The 19,799-nt window shown below is 44.4% G+C and overlaps 1 pseudogene; it reads right to left on the minus strand.

Annotated features, from left to right (window-relative positions):
* Nucleotides 1–15,245, minus strand: part of LOC142219120 (alpha-2-macroglobulin-like protein 1) — a 50,909-nt pseudogene extending 35,664 nt beyond the window's left edge.
* Nucleotides 15,246–19,799: the final 4,554 nt, after the last annotated feature.

The raw sequence follows: 19,799 nt of genomic DNA on the forward strand, positions 1-19,799 counted from the left end.
CACTAGCCAAACTACCGCCACTGAGGGGCCTAGTGTCACCAGGAGGGACAAGTATAGGCGCATGTTGCGGGAGTACCTGGCCGACCCCAGCCCTGTCCACTCCGATCCCTCTGCGCCCTATACTTATTGGGTCTCCAAGTTGGATTCGTGGCTGGAACTTGCGCTGTACGCATTGGAGGTGTGCTTTCGGAAAGGGTCTTTAGCGCAGCCGTAGCATTATTACGGATAAGCGCAGCCGGCTGTCAACTGAAAGTGTTGACCAGCTGACGCTGATCAAAATGAATAGCCACTGGATAGACCCATCATTTTCATGTCAAGCACCCCAACATAAAGTTTCATGTGTGTGCTCACCCTCTACAATTCCTCCTCCTGCACCATCAGCGTTGCACAATTATGCTCCTACTAGGCTCAATCCACCCCGATTCCCCCCAATCCTGCTGGTTAGAGTCTCAATCCACCCTCATTCCCCCCAACTCTGCTGGTTAGAGTCTCAATCCACCCTGATTCCCCCCAACCCTGCTGGCTAGAGTCTAAATCAACCCTCATTCCCCCCAACTCTGCTGGTTAGAGGCTAAATTCACTCCAAGGGCCAAAAACACTGCCGGTGCAAGGCTCTACTCACTCTAAGGGCCTAAAACTCTGCTGGTAAGAGGCTGAAGTCACCTAAAGGGCCTTAATCTCTGCTGGTAGCTCAGCTTAAGAGCCTGTAACTTAATTTTGAAGGGCTCACGTTAAGGGCCATAAAAGTGAATTTTGGAAGGTCTTTCCACATCTCACACACACACACACACACACACACACACACACACACACACACACACACACACACACACACACACTGACAGTTAAGGGTGGGGGCTTTTGGATTTCCCATTGCCTATTCCATCTGTGGCTGTCATGGGCAATGTGATTTAAAGGGGTGCTTGTTAAGGTTTCATTAGAGTAAAATTTGGGTTTCTGTCCATCCAATTGGGGAGTAAAGAAGGTTTTCAGGTATTTTCCCACTTTGATAGAGGTTTTTTTGAGTGTGTAAAGTGTGTAGTTGATAGGCTTGTAAGATGACCCCAGGCATGCTTCTCCTGTTGTCCCAGTTGCATTACAGAGGTTTTGTCATCATTTGCTGAGGTGTCATAGTGGACTTGGTGACCCTCCAGAGTCGAATGATGGGTTCCCCTGAAACAAAGCATTTTTCCCTTTAGGGTGCATTCACACGGAGTAACGTGTGGTGTGATGTGGCACGTATACGGCGTGTGAGACTTTGCGCGCCGTAAAAGCTCCCATTGATTTCAATGGGAGCCTGGATCGTATACGCCGCGTTATTTTGCGGCCGTGATTTTGCGGGGTTTTCTTGTGGTTTTGAGATCCATTACATTTTTTTCCTTTGGGTTATTCAAATAATTATGGTGTCTTTTTTTGTTCATAAATAGGACTTCATTTTCAGGTTTTAATTTTTCCAGATTTTTTATTTTAATGTTTGAGAAAAAGTTAAACAAAAAAGGAGAAAGGTCTTGAATTTCACATTTTTTCATATTTTTTTTTTTTTTTTTAGCAGTACAAAGTTTAAGCTTGAGATTTTCCACTCTGAAAACTGACTAAACACTCTGTAGACAGATGAAACTGCCCTATTGTGGTTTTACAGATAAGACAATATTACATTATTGGCATTGAAAGGGTTAAATGTCCTGTGTCTGTATTCGTGCTGGTCCACAACAGCAGATATTCTCTCTCACTCTGTCCTAAGACTTCTATCATTAATATGAGAGTAGTTTATGAAATCTGACTAAACTGTACTATTTCTAAAAATCTAAGATTTTATAGCAATTGTAAGATTTTCAGAACTGAGGGCTCTGTACAATGCAGTGAGATGAATCACAGATCCTTTCCTACATCCACCATCACTGCAATGCCTGGTGTTTCTGCTTATAGCACCTCATATCGTGTATAGGACATCAGCACTGTAAGGTGTCAATGTACCACTCACTATTGGCTGTGAGGCCGTCAGCTGATAGGTGGCGCCAGAACATCACAGTGGCTCATAAGACTTGCGTCTCTTCTGTATCTTTCCTCCACCCTTCATGTGGCTGCAGCCATTATAGATTGTCCGAGATGAATCGGCATTTGCAATATTCAAGTCAAATTGGTTCACCCATCTCTAGTCCTCACCCCTATAATCTCAGTTTTATTCCCTTGTCTTATTTTACTAATGTATAACGTCATGAATAATTGTCTTAGTGTAGCATCTTCCAAGTGTTGTGCTGGGTTCTCAGTCATTCATTTGTTTCGCCTGAAGAAGGAGCCAAGTGCTCTAAAAGCTTGTGAATGTAATTTTTCTTGTTAGCCAATAAAAGGTATCCTATACAAAAGTATCTAAACATTGCATTCATTTTTCAGGGTATGATGGACGCGACATAACGATACATAGATGTGCAGAATTCTCCAGTGGGAGTCCTGCATTTTCTGTCCCACTGTCCAGGCCAGTGGCTCCAGTTTGCACCAACTCATTGGCGTCCAGAGGACAACAATGAGTTGCAGACAGTAATGAAGTAGGGAGCCCTCCTGTCTGCTCCAGGTGTCCTGGGAGATGGAGGCGCGATGTAGTGATGTCATTTACATTGCACCTGTTGCTCCTTGAAGACTCTGGGACCAGAGAAAAGTGAAATGGGGAAAGGTAATACGGTTTGTTTTTATACATTGATTATATACAGCAGGGGACATAAATCTGTGGAAGCAATCGAGGTGGGGGAGAGACATAGTCTGGTGGCAGCCCGTGGGCTGGCAGGATATAATACTGTGGGGGCAACCTAAGACAGTCATGACACTGTGGTGCAACCTGAAGGGGGACATGAAAATGTAGAGGGCTACTGGAAGGAGCCATTATGAGAGGCATTATGGGGACACTAGGAAGGAATTAGCCACCAAAGGGTGTTATACTATGTGGGGGCCATTGAGGAATTGGAATTTGTGCAGGTCAGGTATTTCTAGGTGATGGGGAGTGGGCCAACCTATGAAACATTGGTCCAACTAATAGAACCGCCATAATGTAGGAAGCACACTGTTATCTGAAATAGTGCAATAGTGTCCCAGTCCATATCAGGAGAAACACCCCCAGATCATAACTCCACCTCCGCAGAACTTTACTGGGTGTCCAAATATTTATTGGTAGACAGTGTACAAGCCATTGTGATAGAAATACAGTAATATATATATATTTTTTTTATGTAGATTGTGAGCCCCATATAGAGCTCACAATGTACATTTTTCCTATCAGTATGTCTTTGGAGTGTGGGAGGAAATCCACACAAACACAGGGAGAACATACAAGACCATCCTTGTAGATGTTGTCCTTGGCCGGATTTGAACCCAGGACTCCAGCGCTGCAAGGCTGCAGTGCTAACCACTGAGTCACCGTGCTGCCCTGAAATATGGTATTATAAGAGGATAACGTAGATGAATGGATGATCTTGTAATACATGGACTTATTGGGTTCACAGGAACTCTGGCTCGTTGATTTCAAGATTATTTTTCTTATGACAAAGGTAAAAAATTGGCTTTTTTGCTGTTGTTTTTTGGTGGACCAAATACCAAAATCGTAGGGAAAAAATATAAATCAACTAAAATTATAATAAAAGTGTTTTACTTTTCTGGGACTCACTTGCCACAAACTTTAACAGGAAAATGACAGCTGTTAGACAGAATATACTTCTAAAAATGCATGGTGACCTCGAATTTTTTAAGTACTTAAAAGACATAATAGACACACGTTAGAAATGACTAAGCAAACATATTAGATATTGGGAATAACGTGACTCCTCACCATATTCGTCCACACTAAAGGTATGGGATGTGTCCTTCAGTTTGATGGAATATTCTCCTAATGTAGGCTCAGGGTCAAGAGGAAAGGACATCTCAGCAATGCCCTGGTCGAGCTTCACATTTAACCATTTAACATTGACTTATGTTGTTATCTTGGTCCTAAAAGTAACAACCTCACAATGTAAAGTTACGTCATCATTTCTTACAAGGTAATAAATAAACTAATTAAATTTTCCAAAAAATAAAAAAACAAATTGTTTTACAAATTTGTTTTTGATATATGAACTAAGCCTCCAATCTGTTCTCAATAAATATATTATATATATATATATATATATATATATATATATATTTTATTTTTTTCTTCTTAAATTCCACCACTGGAATCTAGAAGGGAAAAACCTTTAAAAAAAAAAAAAAAAAAAAAAAAAAGAAAATTCCAAGGTTATTAATATGTGCCATCGAATCACAATTTTTCGATTTCCCACTGCTCATTGTTTTATTTTAGAATTACCAATGAATTTTCTGGCTTGAAATCTAAATTTTACCATAAAAAAAGTCAATGAAAAATTCTTTTAAACATTACAATTTTTGTCAAGAAAGAAATTAAGCAGAAACAATTGACGATTAGAGATGAGCGAACACTAAAATGTTCGAGGTTCGAAATTCGATTCGAACAGCCGCTCACTGTTCGAGTGTTCGAATGGGTTTCGAACCCCATTATAGTCTATGGGGAACATAAACTCGTTAAGGGGGAAACCCAAATCCGTGTCTGGAGGGTCACCAAGTCCACTATGACACCCCAGGAAATGATACCAACACCCTGGAATGACACTGGGACAGCAGGGGAAGCATGTCTGGGGGCATAAAAGTCACTTTATTTCATGGAAATCCCTGTCAGTTTGCGATTTTCGCAAGCTAACTTTTCCCCATAGAAATGCATTGGCCAGTGCTGATTGGCCAGAGTACGGAACTCGACCAATCAGCGCTGGCTCTGCTGGAGGAGGCGGAGTCTAAGATAGCTCCACACCAGTCTCCATTCAGGTCCGACCTTAGACTCCGCCTCCTCCGGCAGAGCCAGCGCTGATTGGCCGAAGGCTGGCCAATGCATTCCTATGCGAATGCAGACTTAGCAGTGCTGAGTCAGTTTTGCTCAACTACACATCTGATGCACACTCGGCACTGCTACATCAGATGTAGCAATCTGATGTAGCAGAGCCGAGGGTGCACTAGAACCCCTGTGCAAACTCAGTTCACGCTAATAGAATGCATTGGCCAGCGCTGATTGGCCAATGCATTCTATTAGCCCGATGAAGTAGAGCTGAATGTGTGTGCTAAGCACACACATTCAGCACTGCTTCATCAAGCCAATACAATGCATTAGCCAGTGCTGATTGGCCAGAGTACGGAATTCGGCCAATCAGCGCTGGCCAATGCATTCTATTAGCCCGATGAAGTAGAGCTGAATGTGTGTGCTAAGCACACACATTCAGCTCTACTTCATCGGGCTAATAGAATGCATTGGCCAGCGCTGATTGGCCAGAGTACGGAACTCGACCAATCAGCGCTGGCTCTGCTGGAGGAGGCGGAGTCTAAGGTCGGACCTGAATGGAGACTGGTGTGGAGCGATCTTAGACTCCGCCTCCTCCAGCAGAGCCAGCGCTGATTGGCCGAATTCCGTACTCTGGCCAATCAGCACTGGCTAATGCATTGTATTGGCGTGATGAAGCAGTGCTGAATGTGTGTGCTTAGCACACACATTCAGCTCTACTTCATCGGGCTAATAGAATGCATTGGCCAATCAGCGCTGGCCAATGCATTCTATTAGCGTGAACTGAGTTTGCACAGGGGTTCTAGTGCACCCTCGGCTCTGCTACATCAGATTGCTACATCTGATGTAGCAGTGCCGAGTGTGCATCAGATGTGTAGTTGAGCAAAACTGACTCAGCACTGCTAAGTATGCATTCGCATAGGAATGCATTGGCCAGCCTTCGGCCAATCAGCGCTGGCTCTGCCGGAGGAGGCGGAGTCTAAGGTCGGACCTGAATGGAGACTGGTGTGGAGCGACCTTAGACTCCGCCTCCTCCAGCAGAGCCAGCGCTGATTGGCCGAATTCCGTACTCTGGCCAATCAGCACTGGCTAATGCATTGTATTGGCTTGATGAAGCAGTGCTGAATGTGTGTGCTTAGCACACACATTCAGCTCTACTTCATCGGGCTAATAGAATGCATTGGCCAATCAGCGCTGGCCAATGCATTCTATTAGCGTGAACTGAGTTTGCACAGGGGTTCTAGTGCACCCTCGGCTCTGCTACATCAGATTGCTACATCTGATGTAGCAGTGCCGAGTGTGCATCAGATGTGTAGTTGAGCAAAACTGACTCAGCACTGCTAAGTCTCTGCATTCGCATAGGAATGCATTGGCCAGCCTTCGGCCAATCAGCGCTGGCTCTGCCGGAGGAGGCGGAGTCTAAGGTCGGACCTGAATGGAGACTGGTGTGGAGCGATCTTAGACTCCGCCTCCTCCAGCAGAGCCAGCGCTGATTGGTCGAGTTCCGTACTCTGGCCAATGCATTCTATTAGCCCGATGAAGTAGAGCTGAATGTGTGTGCTTAGCACACACATTCAGCTCTACTTCATCAGGCTAATAGAATACATTGGCCAATCAGCGCTGGCCAATGCATTCTATTAGCTTGATGAAGCAGAGTGTGCACAAGGGTTCAAGCGCACCCTCGGCTCTGATGTAGCAGAGCTGAGGGTGCACAAGGGTTCAAGTGCACCCTCGGCTCTCCTACATCAGAGCCGAGGGTGCGCTTGAACCCTTGTGCAGCCTCGGCTCTGCTACATCAGAGCCGAGGGTGCGCTTGAACCCTTGTGCACACTCTGCTTCATCAAGCTAATAGAATGCATTGGCCAGCACTGATTGGCCAGAGTACGGAATTCGGCCAATCAGCGCTGGCCAATGCATCCCTATGGGAAAAAGTTTATCTCACAAAAATCACAATTACACACCCGATAGAGCCCCAAAAAGTTATTTTTAATAACATTCCCCCCTAAATAAAGGTTATCCCTAGCTATCCCTGCCTGTACAGCTATCCCTGTCTCATAGTCACAAAGTTCACATTCTCATATGACCCGGATTTGAAATCCACTATTCGTCTAAAATGGAGGTCACCTGATTTCGGCAGCCAATGACTTTTTCCAATTTTTTTCAATGCCCCCAGTGTCGTAGTTCCTGTCCCACCTCCCCTGCGCTGTTATTGGTGCAAAAAAGGCGCCAGGGAAGGTGGGAGGGGAATCGAATTTTGGCGCACTTTACCACGTGGTGTTCGATTCGATTCGAACATGGCGAACACCCTGATATCCGATCGAACATGTGTTCGATAGAACACTGTTCGCTCATCTCTATTGACGATCACATATTACAGCAACTGTGAAGTTCTGGAAAATAATACAAATTTCATACCCTTGGAAGTATTTTTTCTGTTTCGGGCTAAGGAGTCTCTAAAACAGAGGTTTTTTGGTCTGGATTTTGACGCGGAATCTGGCTGAGAAACCGCCTCCCATTGACTTCAATGGGAGCCGTACTCTTCTTTTTTCCGCAACCGTTTTTCTCCCGCTTGCAGAAAAAAGAAGCGAGCTGCCCTATCTTGCCGCGGATTCCGCACCTGAATCAGCCGTGGGCGTCCGCAGCATGACACTCCCTCACGACTAGGCCCGTTCATTTGGTCCTATTCCGGAGTGGAATGCCGCGCCAGACGGTTTTCGGTGCAGATTCTGAGGCGGATTCCCGCGTCAAAATCCGCTCAAAAAAAAAAAAAAAAAAAAAAGAGTGTGTGAACTCAGCTTGAGTTTTCTTACCAGTTTGTCCCGGTTTGTACACAGCTTTGTCCGTCTGGACTAGAATTCTAGATACTGGCTTCTTTACAAGAACTTTACTGGTGTTGGTTACCGATTCCCCCGAATTCTCAATGAACGCAGTTCATGTGCCGACCGCCTCATTTTCTTCAGGAATAAGAACCTACAAAAATAAAATTCATATAGTTGTCTAAAGGGCAATAAATACATGTTAAGTAATGTTTCAAAATTACTTTAGGTTTTATTATATTATAATACCAAGGGTTGCCGAGCTTAGGACTCCGGGCCCTGTATGAAAATTCACGTTACAACTCATGATGTTCATAATCTGTGGTCTAATAAAAATGGATTTTACTAAAAACCATATCTCTAACCCCACCCACCCGCACCCTTGGCATATAGGCTACACATATAGGATATATAAACACGGGATCTTCAGAATGTGCATGTTACCACATAAATCAGGCACACGGAAGTGTAGGTTCCAGTTCACATGTGCAGGTTTATTGGAAACAGTTCAGACAGTCCAACATAAAACAGCCTACTTCAGCAGCAATGAACAAAGCAGGTAACATAAACCGTCCTGAGTGTCAGGGGACATAGACAGTTCAGAAGATCTCCTCACCCTTGCGGTCAGTTGGGTTTGCGTCCATCCTCCACAAAGCACAGTGTGTATAGGAACTGAACAGGATCTGTATCCAAAGACAGACATCTCACCCTGTTCTCTGGCAGCTTTTACCTCCTTAATGGCCGTACACCTGGAGTGCCTGGTGCACATTAGTAACACCTGGACTGGACCATAGGAGAGGACCTGCAGTAACTCCATAATCCCAGTGCTACACTCCAGTCACCGACTTCACTGACATTAGCAGGTTCCGGCCAACCACAAATTTACTCTCTGTATGTTTACAGATAATATGATGAAGTGTCTACCCAGGAGGAATCAGTAAGAAAGGACACAAAATAAATATACTTTATATACAGAGTAACATGAATATTATATATAGAACTTCCACCGAGAAGACATGTCCTTGTTTCCCATTGTAACCTATGGCCACTTACCTGGACACTGCGGCAGGTGAATATGGAGTCTTGATGGAATTTTCCATCTATAAGTGAGGTGTCCTTGGTGTCCAGGTTTAGACACATTTTCACACTGGTTTCTCCTTTAGCTCCCTCCACTTGTACACATAAGTTCTCAGGATGATCGGCGCGTATCTCTGATGAGAAGATGGCGGCATAGTACCTGAAAAGAACGGTATCAAAGAAAGCTATTACCAGCTATTATACTTTGGGAACTGAAGATCATTCAGAGCAGGGGCGCAACTACCGGGGTAGTAGCAGTAGCAGCTACCACAGGGCCTGGGACATTAGGGGCCCGGTAACTGCCGCGTTTTTTTTTTTTTTTTCTTAGTAGGCCGTTACCGGTTAGAGTTATACCAGCCAGCTACCGACCCTATTTACTTACCGATCCTGGCAGGGGCTGGGATCGGTAAGTGGCACCGCAGGCCCCACAAACACTATTGTTATACTTGCGGGGGGGGGTGTCTTTTCAGACCCCTGAGTATAATAATCGGAGGCTCAGGAGAGGGAAGTGAACATAAAAAAACACTGTTACTTACCTCTCCGGGTACCAGGCAGACTTTGGGAATTTTTTTTTATGTAGGTTGTGAGCCCCATATAGTGCTCACAATGTACATTTTTTCCTATTAGTATGTCTTTGGAATTTGGGAAGAAATCCACACAAACACAGGGAGAACATACAAACTCCTTGCAGATGTTTCCCTTGGCAGGATTTGAACCCAGGGCTCCAAGGCTGCAGTGCTAACCATTGAGCCACTGTGTTGCCCAGGCTTTTTTTTTTTTACTATTGTTATACTCGGGGGGGGGGGGGGGTCTTTTCAGACCCCTGAGTATAATAATCGGAGGCCCAGGAGACATGAGAGAACATAAAAAACACTGTTACGTACCTCTCTGGGTTCCAGGCAGGCTTCAGGCCTACTTCTGTGATACATCCCGGGTCATGTGACGTCCCGGACATCATTGAAGAAGGCCAACACCACTGTGGAGTACAGAGGGGCCAAGGATAGGTAAGTAACAGTGTTTTTTATGTTGGTATCCCCTCTTGGTCTCCGATTATTATACTCTGGGGTCTGAAAAGTCCCCAGAGTACAGTATAATAATTGTTCATGGGTGTTCACAGTAGCACATAATACTTTGTGTAGGAGCCGCTATGGGGTATAGTACTATGTGCAGGGGCCACTATTGGGCATAATACTATGTGGAGGGGCCACTATGGGGTATAGTACTGTGTGCAGGGGCCACTATGGGGCATAATACTATGTGCAGGAGCCACTATGGGGCATACTAGAGCGCGCAGGAATTCATGGGGGTCGGTCGGGGTCTCCAGTGTTGGTCAGAGGGGGCCCCTATGTCAAAAGTTCGCCACTGGGCCCCGCCATTCCTAGTTAAGCCACTGCCTCAGAGTATAATAATTTCACATCTGGTTCATATTGAACTTGTATGACCTGAAACAAATCAAGGACCCAAGCCACCCGACAACGTAATGAATCTTAGAAGGTTCACCCATCTCTAGCTCCCTATTTTTTTTTTTAAAGTAGAGCTTTCATGTCCTCATCAATATATTATTTTATATACCACTAGAAAGCTGACTGTGTGCCTTGGTATTGGAGATATTGGAGATATTTGTCTCCGATGTCTCCCCACTGTCAGAAGGGTTGGCATTGGGTTGTGAATGCCCCCCCCCCTCCATGACAGTAGTGGACTGGCATGGAGGCATTTCTCACAGCTCAACGTCATTGCTGGGTGGTAAGGAACGTCCTCTCTTGCTGTACAAGGCTATGTTAGAGTGCAGTAGGGGGGCGTTCCTCACAGACCTACGATGATGCTAGCCTGTAAGGCCCACCCTCCTGACAGTGGGAAGATATCAGTGCCAAAATTAATGGCATCGATGTCTCCACCACCAAGGCACATACAGGGAAAGCCGACAGCACTCTGAATTATGTACACTATCGACTTTCTAGCGCTATATAATACTGCCCATCTCTGAGGACATGAAAGGTCTTCTTTAAGATGTAGTAGTCATTACGAGGGGGCCAATAACCACTTCAATCAGTTGCAGGCCCAAGTGGCAGCTAAAGCACAAATGTCTCAAGACTACAGTGACATTTATTTGTGTGAAGAGGCTACCTCTAAGGCCTTAGGGGTAAGAATTTTTTTGAGTTTTTTGTCCAACTCAGCAGCAGTATTACAACTTACAAATATATTTAAGCTAGGGCACTCCTTAAGTAAAAGCCTTTGTTTCCATAATCTCTTTAATCACTTATTACTAGGATGCATCAGCTACAATTGCATAGTAAGAAAAAAAACTTGAAAACATTTTTTTTTTTTGTTTGGTTGAGTCTTTTTATTCAGATCTGCACTATAAACAACACCACAAGGAGGTTCCAGTGCCCCATTGTGACTTCTCTGTTTTTGGTCTTTGCAATATTTTGTATTGTCTTTACTCCCCCGGACTGCCTTGTATTCGTAGCCTCACCATGGACATTGTACATCAGTCTGGCGTTACAACTATTTGTTAAGCATGACCGGTTGGCTAAAGGCTCTGAACAAATTTCATGAAGATAAGACAAGACATTATGGCCAGCGTTGGGTCATCCTAGGACCTCTGTTATCCTATTATGATGTACTTATAGAGTATAGAAGTACAATAGATGGGAAGCCAGAACATATAATAAGCTATCATAAGATCTCTGCTGTCTGATGCCTTATACAGATGTGTCCACCTTTGTCTAAGCTCAAATTTGGTTAACCCTTTCATGCCTGACAAATTGTACTTTGTAATGGCACCATACAATACCCTGTGTAATGTACTGGACAAAAATTCTGAATGAGTTAGAATTGGAAAAAAAAAACTTAAATGTTAGGAGTTCTCATCGCTCATACCAGTGGCGTAACTAGGAATGGCGGACCCTGTATCAAACTTTTGACATGGGGCCCCCCTCCAACCGCCAACAAAGACCCCGACCGATCCCACCGCACACACTATTATGCCCCATAGTGACATAGTGGCCCCTCCACCCAGTATTATGCCCCCTTGTAGCCCCTTCTCCCAGCATTATTGCCCCATTGTGGACCACGCATGAGCAATTATTATACTCTGCTGTCTTTTCAGACCCCAGAGTATAATAATCGGAGACCCAGGTGGGATACAAACATAAAAAACACTGTTACTGACCTATCCCTGGCTCTGCTGTACTCCCCGATGAAGGTGGCTATCTTCAATGACGTCTGGGATGTCACGTGACCCGGGGGACGCATAAGGATGCAGGCCTCGGTCATGTGACGTCAGGGACGTCACACAAGTTGGCCCGAAGCCTGCCCAGAGAGGTAAGTAGCACTGTTTTTTTTATGTTCCATAACCTCTCCTGGGCCTCTGATCATTATACTCGGGGGGGGGGTCTGAAAAGACCCCCCAAATATAATAATAGTGTGGGGGGGGGCTCATGGCATCACTTACAGATACCGGCCCCTGCCAGGATCAGTAAATACATAGGGCCGGTAACGGCCTATAAAAAAAGGAAAACAAACAAACCATGCAGCGGTAGCAGCTGTCGCCGGACCCCTTAATGTCCCAAGCCCTGTGGCAGCCGCTATCGCTGCTACCCCGGTAGTTACGCCCCTGGCTCATTCTATACCCTTCAATACTAATATATTGCAGTGTATAGGAAGATCAATTCACTCCTATCACATGCTGCCTACAGCCTGGGAATCTTAAACATGTTCCCGACTCTCATGGAAACCAATCTGTTGCCCGACACTGACAATCTGGAGGTTGGCGATCGGTCATAGATGGCGGCAACTGTGGTGCCTGCAAACTCTAGATGCTGCGGTTTCGTTTAACTGTGACATCTAAAATGTTACCAGCTATGGTCAATGTCGATACTGTTTACGGCTGTTATCCCTCTCCATACACCCCATCACGTCGAATCACGTATATTCATGTGATTTTGTGGGAAGGGGTTAAAGAGGTTTTCACATAAACATAACCATATTTAAAGGGTTTGTCCAGTTTCAATAATAAGTGTTATCATGTAATGACATTTCTACAATTTCCCAGTATACTTTCTGTATCAATTCCTTACAGTTTTCTAGATCTCTACTTGCTGTTATTCTTAAGGACAATAAGGACATCATGGCTGGTTATCAGACAGAGACACTACATGTATGAGAAGATAACCGGACCACAATAAGGACATCATGGCTAGTTATCAGACAGAGACACTACATGTATGAGAAGATAACCTGACCACAATAAGGACATCATGGCTGGTTATCAGAGACACTACATGTATGAGAAGATAACCTGACCACAATAAGGACATCATGGCTGGTTATCAGACAGAGACACTACATGTATGAGAAGATAACCTGACCACAATATGGACATCATGGCTGGTTATCAGAGACACTACATGTATGAGAAGATAACCTGACCACAATAAGGACATCATGGCTGGTTATCAGACAGAGACACTACATGTATGAGAAGATAACCTGACCACAATAAGGACATCATGGCTGGTTATCAGACAGGGACACTACATGTATGAGAAGATAACCTGACCACAATATGGACATCATGGCTGGTTATCAGGAGGATACTACATGTATGAGAAGATAACCCGACCACAATAAGGACATCATGGCTGGTTATCAGGAGGAACACTACATGTATGAGAAGATAACCTGACCACAATAAGGATATCATGGCTGGTTATCAGGAGGACACTACATGTATGAGAAGATAACCTAGACACAATAAGGACATCATGGCTGATTATGAGGAGGACACTACATGTATGAGAAGATAACCCGACCACAATAAGGACATCATGGCTGGTTATCAGGAGGACACTACATGTATGAGGAGATAACCTGACCACAATAAGGACATCATGGCTGGTTATCAGGAGGACACTACATGTATGAGAAGATAACCTGACCACAATAAGGACATCATGGCTGGTTATCAGGAGGACACTACATGTATGAGAAGATAACCTGGCCACAATAAGGACTTCATGGCTGGTTATCAGGAGGACACTACATGTATGAGAAGATAACCTGACCACAATAAGGACATCATGGCTGGTTATCAGAGACACTACATGTATGAGAAGATAACCTGACCACAATAAGGACATCATGGCTGGTTATCAGACAGAGACACTACATGTATGAGAAGATAACCTGACCACAATATGGACATCATGGCTGGTTATCAGAGACACTACATGTATGAGAAGATAACCTGACCACAATAAGGACATCATGGCTGGTTATCAGAGACACTACATGTATGAGAAGATAACCTGACCACAATAAGGACATCATGGCTGGTTATCAGACAGAGACACTATATGTATGAGAAGATAACCTGACCACAATAAGGACATCATGGCTGGTTATCAGACAGGGACACTACATGTATGAGAAGATAACCTGACCACAATATGGACATCATGGCTGGTTATCAGGAGGATACTACATGTATGAGAAGATAACCCGACCACAATAAGGACATCATGGCTGGTTATCAGGAGGAACACTACATGTATGAGAAGATAACCTGACCACAATAAGGATATCATGGCTGGTTATCAGGAGGACACTACATGTATGAGAAGATAACCTAGACACAATAAGGACATCATGGCTGATTATGAGGAGGACACTACATGTATGAGAAGATAACCCGACCACAATAAGGACATCATGGCTGGTTATCAGGAGGACACTACATGTATGAGGAGATAACCTGACCACAATAAGGACATCATGGCTGGTTATCAGGAGGACACTACATGTATGAGAAGATAACCTGACCACAATAAGGACATCATGGCTGGTTATCAGGAGGACACTACATGTATGAGAAGATAACCTGACCACAATAAGGACTTCATGGCTGGTTATCAGGAGGACACTACATGTATGAGAAGATAACCTGGCCACAATAAGGACTTCATGGCTGGTTATCAGGAGGACACTACATGTATGAGAAGATAACCTGACCACAATAAGGACATCATGGCTGGTTATCAGGAGGACACTACATGTATGAGAAGATAACCTGACCACAATAAGGACTTCATGGCTGGTTATCAGGAGGACACTACATGTATGAGAAGATAACCTGGCCACAATAAGGACATCATCGCTGGTTATCAGGAGGACACTACATGTATGAGAAGATAACCTGACCACAATAAGGATATCATGGCTGGTTATCAGGAGGACACTACATGTATGAGAAGATGTAGGCAATTTTTCATGCCTATTGATATCCCAGATCAAAGCACAAAAACAGAAGTACAGACCTTTAGCTGTGACAGTATTTGCTGCTCTTATACAGGACAGATGATGGATCATCTTTTATATCACTTTTACAGAAAACACATAAAGCTACTTTTTACTTACAGTTTTGCTTCTGAAGCCCCCAAGATCTGCAGTAAGATCAACTGCACACAAAAGGACCCGGTCCAGGACATGCTTGTGCAGGAAAACAGGACAGCTACAAATAGTGTATAAGTTTTTGCATGAACAATATGAAGATTGCACAGCAGCTCAGTGTACACAGTACAACAAATATTTGTCAAACACTAACTACTCAGATCAAGGTTTTAGAAGGATTTTACAAGGATGCAAAAATACATTTTAAGCCAAGATTCAGGATACGTGAATGCAATGCTTAATGGATTCATATTAACCCCCTTGAAGACTAAAATATTGTAGACTAAAGTGATTGTAGGTTCATGAGCAGGATGAGTTGGGACACTATTCCACCAATAGGTCTTTGTGGACTGGGGTTTTAGAGTCACAAATAGCCTTGCTATAATGCTATTTATTGCCACACTAAATAAACAAAAATTATACTCACCCAGCAGTTGTAGTCCCTGTACCAGCAGTGAAGCCAGTGGTGTACACCTGTGCGCCAGTGCAGTACCACGGGTGCATGCACAGTGAAGCCAGGGTGTTTTTCCCCCCCACTTCATTAAAGAAGTAGGCACACCAGAGATGAGAAAGGCTTTAGGGGCACTGCTTTCTATCAATGGGCTTCACAATCTGCTGCTTCTATCTACTGCTCAGCTCTATCCCCCATTATACTGTGCATATCTGATGATGTAAAACATCACCCATTGAAGGAAAACAATGCCCCTAAGGACCTTTTCAGCTCTCTTCCATAGGGATAATGCCCTACAAGATACTGTTCTTAGTTTATAATTCAATTTTGGCAGACTCCCTTTAAACTATTAACAACCCTCAATCTAATGTACAACTGAAAAAAATGACATATATACACCACTAGAGGGAGGACCGGCTTCGCACGGGTATATTACATGTTATGTTTGTGTAGTGACCTCATAAGAATTGCCCAGTTTTGCACTGATGTATTTTGTACGTTGTTTCTGTGTATGTCCATAAGCGTCATGTGATTATGTGTATCTCATTTTGGATATCAGTGAAAAACCTGTGATCAGTTGTTATGGATACCTGGAGTAAAGCTGTATCTAATCCTTCCCCATGCAGTACTGTGTTTAGACGCAAGTATCTAATCCTTGTTGGTGTGGTACTGTGTGCAGATGTGTGTATCTAATCCTCCCCCGTGTGGCATTGTGTGAAGAGGCACGTATCTAATCCTCCGGTAAATGAAACTGTGTGCAGACGTGCATATCTAATCTTACGGCATGTGGTACTATGTGCAGACGCGTGTATCTAATCCTCTGGCGTGTGGTACTGTGTGCAGACAGGTGTATCTAATCCTCTGACGTGTGGTACTGTGTGCAGACAGGTGTATCTAATCCCTGGCAGGAGGTACTGTGTGCAGATGCGCGTATCTAATCCTCCCCCATGTGGTACTGTGTGCTGAGACACGTATCTAATTATCTGGCATGTGGTACTGTGTTCAGACGCATGTATCTAATCCTCCACTGTGTGGTATTGTTTGAAGAGGCGCGTATCTAATACTTCGGCACGTGGTACTGTGTGTAGACGCGCGTATCTAATCCTACGGCATGTGTTACTGTGTGCAGACGCGTGTATCTAATCCTCCCCTGTGTGGTATTGTGTGAAGAGGCGCGTATCTAATCCTATGGCGTGTGGAACTGTGTGTAGACGCACGTATCCAATCCCCCGGCATGTGGTACTGTGTGCAGACGCGCGTATCTAATCCTATGGCATGTGGTACTGTGTATAGACACACGTATCTAATCCTCCCCCGTGTGGTACTGTGTGCAGACACGTGTATCTAATCCTCCCCCATGTGATACTGTGTGCGGAAACGCGTATCTAATTCTCTGGCTTGTGGTACTGTGTGCAGAGGCATGTATCTAATCCTCCAAAGTGCGGTACTGTGTGCACACACATGTATCTAATCCTCCCTTGTGTGGTATTGTGTGAAGAGGCGCGTATCTAATCCTTCGGCGTGTGGAACTATGTGTAGACGCACGTATCTAATCCTACAGCATGTGGTACTGTGTGCAGATGCGTGTATCTAATCCTCCCCTGTGTGGTATTTTGTGAAGAGGCACGTATCTAATCCTAAGGCGTGTGGAACTGTGTGTAGACGCGCGTATCTAATCCTACAGCATGTGGTACTGTGTGCAGACGCGTGTATCTAATCCTCCCCTTTGTGGTATTGTGTGAAGAGGCGCGTATCTAATCCTAAGGCGTGTGGAACTGTGTGTAGACGCGCATATCTAATCCTACAGCATGTGGTACTGTGTACAGACGCGTGTATCTAATCCTATGGCGTGTACAACTGTGTGCAGACGCGCGTATCTAATCCTCTGGAGTGTGGAACTGTATGTAGACGCGTGTATCTAATCCTACAGCATGTGGTACTCTGTGCAGACGTGTGTATCTAATCCTATGGTGTGTACAACTGTGTGAAGACACGTGTATCTAATCCTCCCCTGTGCGGTATTGTGTGAATAGGCGCGTATCTAATCCTACGGCGTGTGGAACTGTGTGTAGACGCGCATATCCAATCCCCCGGCATGTGGTACTGTGTGCAGACGCGCGTATCTAATCCTATGGCATGTGGTACTGTGTGTAGACGCGCGTATCTAATCCTCCCCCGTGTGATACTGTGTGCTGAGACGCATATCTAATTCTCTGGCTTGTGGTACTGTGTGCAGAGGTATGTATCTAATCCTCCAAAGTGTGGTACTTTGTTCACACACACGTATCTAATCCTCCCCTGTGTGGTATTGTGTGAAGAGGTGCATATCTAATCCTTCGGCGTGTGGAACTATGTGTAGACGCGCTTATCTAATCCTACTGCGTGTGGTACTGTATGCAGACGCGTGTATCTAATCCTCTGGAGTGTGGAACTGTATGTAGACGCGTGTATCTAATCCTACGGCAAGTGGTACTGTGTGCAGACATGCGTATCTAATCCTACGGCATGTGGTACTGTGGCGTGTACAACTATGGCGTGTACAACTGTGTGCAGACGCGCATATCTAATCCTCTGGAGTGTGGAACTGTATGTAGATGCGTGTATATAATCCTTCGGCATGTGGAACCGTGTGCAGATGCACGTATCAAATCCTTCAGTGTGTGGAACTGTGTGCAGAAGTGCATATTTAATCCTCTGGTTTGTGGGACTGTGTGCAGACACGTGTATCTAATCCTCTGGCGTGTGATACTGTGTGCTGATCTGTGTATCTAATCCTCTCATGCGTGTATCTCAGTTTGGATATCAGTGTTGTATTGTGCATGTGGAGTGACCGTGTGTATTGCAGTTGGAATATGAGTGAAAGTCTTGCAGGTTTGTATTGACTAAGGGGGGGGCACTGTGTTTGGAATGCTGTATCTCAGCAACGGTACGTCCGAGAGAGTTGGAGTCTCGTCTTAAACCTTCCCGGATATCTGAAGTATCTCTGTACCAAATTTGGTGAAGATCCGTCCAGTCGTTTGGTTCGCATTAGAGAACAGACAGAAAGACAGACGGATGGACAGACAGACAGACAAGAATTCATTTTTATAAGATAGAGAGATATAGCAGCACATGGAGTATGTATGGCTTTGTATTATGGAGCACATCTACATTGTGCTCACTGTAGGCCAATTGAAATTGTCAATTAAAGGTCAATTACCGCAAATATAAATAAATAATTAGATCTATACCATCCCAGATTGCACATAATAAAGCCTTCTGCTTACATTGTACACTAAGCCTTATCTTTTGTTTGTTAGTGGGTTGATTATTACACATTAGTAACTTAACCCTTAACAACCACAATTTTTTTGCATGTTATGGCTTCTTAAAACTTTTCATCACAGTTAGGAAGGGATACAAGAAATTGTTTAGCAGAGGAAATAATCGCATGTTAAGTAACGGTTGAATGTAAGATCTGGTTTGTAAGATCAGGCCATGTACATTTCCATGCCATGCACATGGAAAGAGCCCATTTCTGCTGTTATGAGGTAGTAGCAGGAGGCCCCGGCTTCGCACAGGTATATTTCATTTTTTGTTTGTGTAGTGGCCCCATAAGAATTGTCCAGTTTTGCACTGGTGTATTTTGTATATAGTTTGTGTGTGTCCATAAACATCTCAATTCGCATATCAGTGAAAAACCTGTGATCAGTTGTTATGGAGACCTGGAGTAAAGCTGTGTGTATGTGACCTTGTGTAACAGTGTCATCTACAGCGCCCTGCCCCTTTAAAGCTGACATAAGCTGACATACTGTGTGCTCACTTGTGTATCTAATCCTCCAGCATGTGGTACTATGTGCAGAGGCACGTATCTAATCCTCCAGTGTGTGGTACTGTGTGCAGACAGGCGTATCTAATCCTTTGACATGTGGTACTGTGTGCAGACACGTGTATTTAACCCTCCCCGTGTGGTATTGTCTGCAGTAGCGTGTATCTAATCCTTCGGCGTTGGTATTGTGTGCAGCGGCGCGTATCTAATCCTCCATCATGTGGTATTGTGTAAAGACGTACGTATCTAATCCTCCGGCATGTGGAAGTGTGTAAAGACGTGCGTATCAAATTTTTTGGCATGTGTAACTGTGTATAGACACACATATGTAAT

This window comes from Leptodactylus fuscus, chromosome 10, assembly GCF_031893055.1.
Source record: "Leptodactylus fuscus isolate aLepFus1 chromosome 10, aLepFus1.hap2, whole genome shotgun sequence".
NCBI lineage: Eukaryota > Metazoa > Chordata > Amphibia > Anura > Leptodactylidae > Leptodactylus > Leptodactylus fuscus.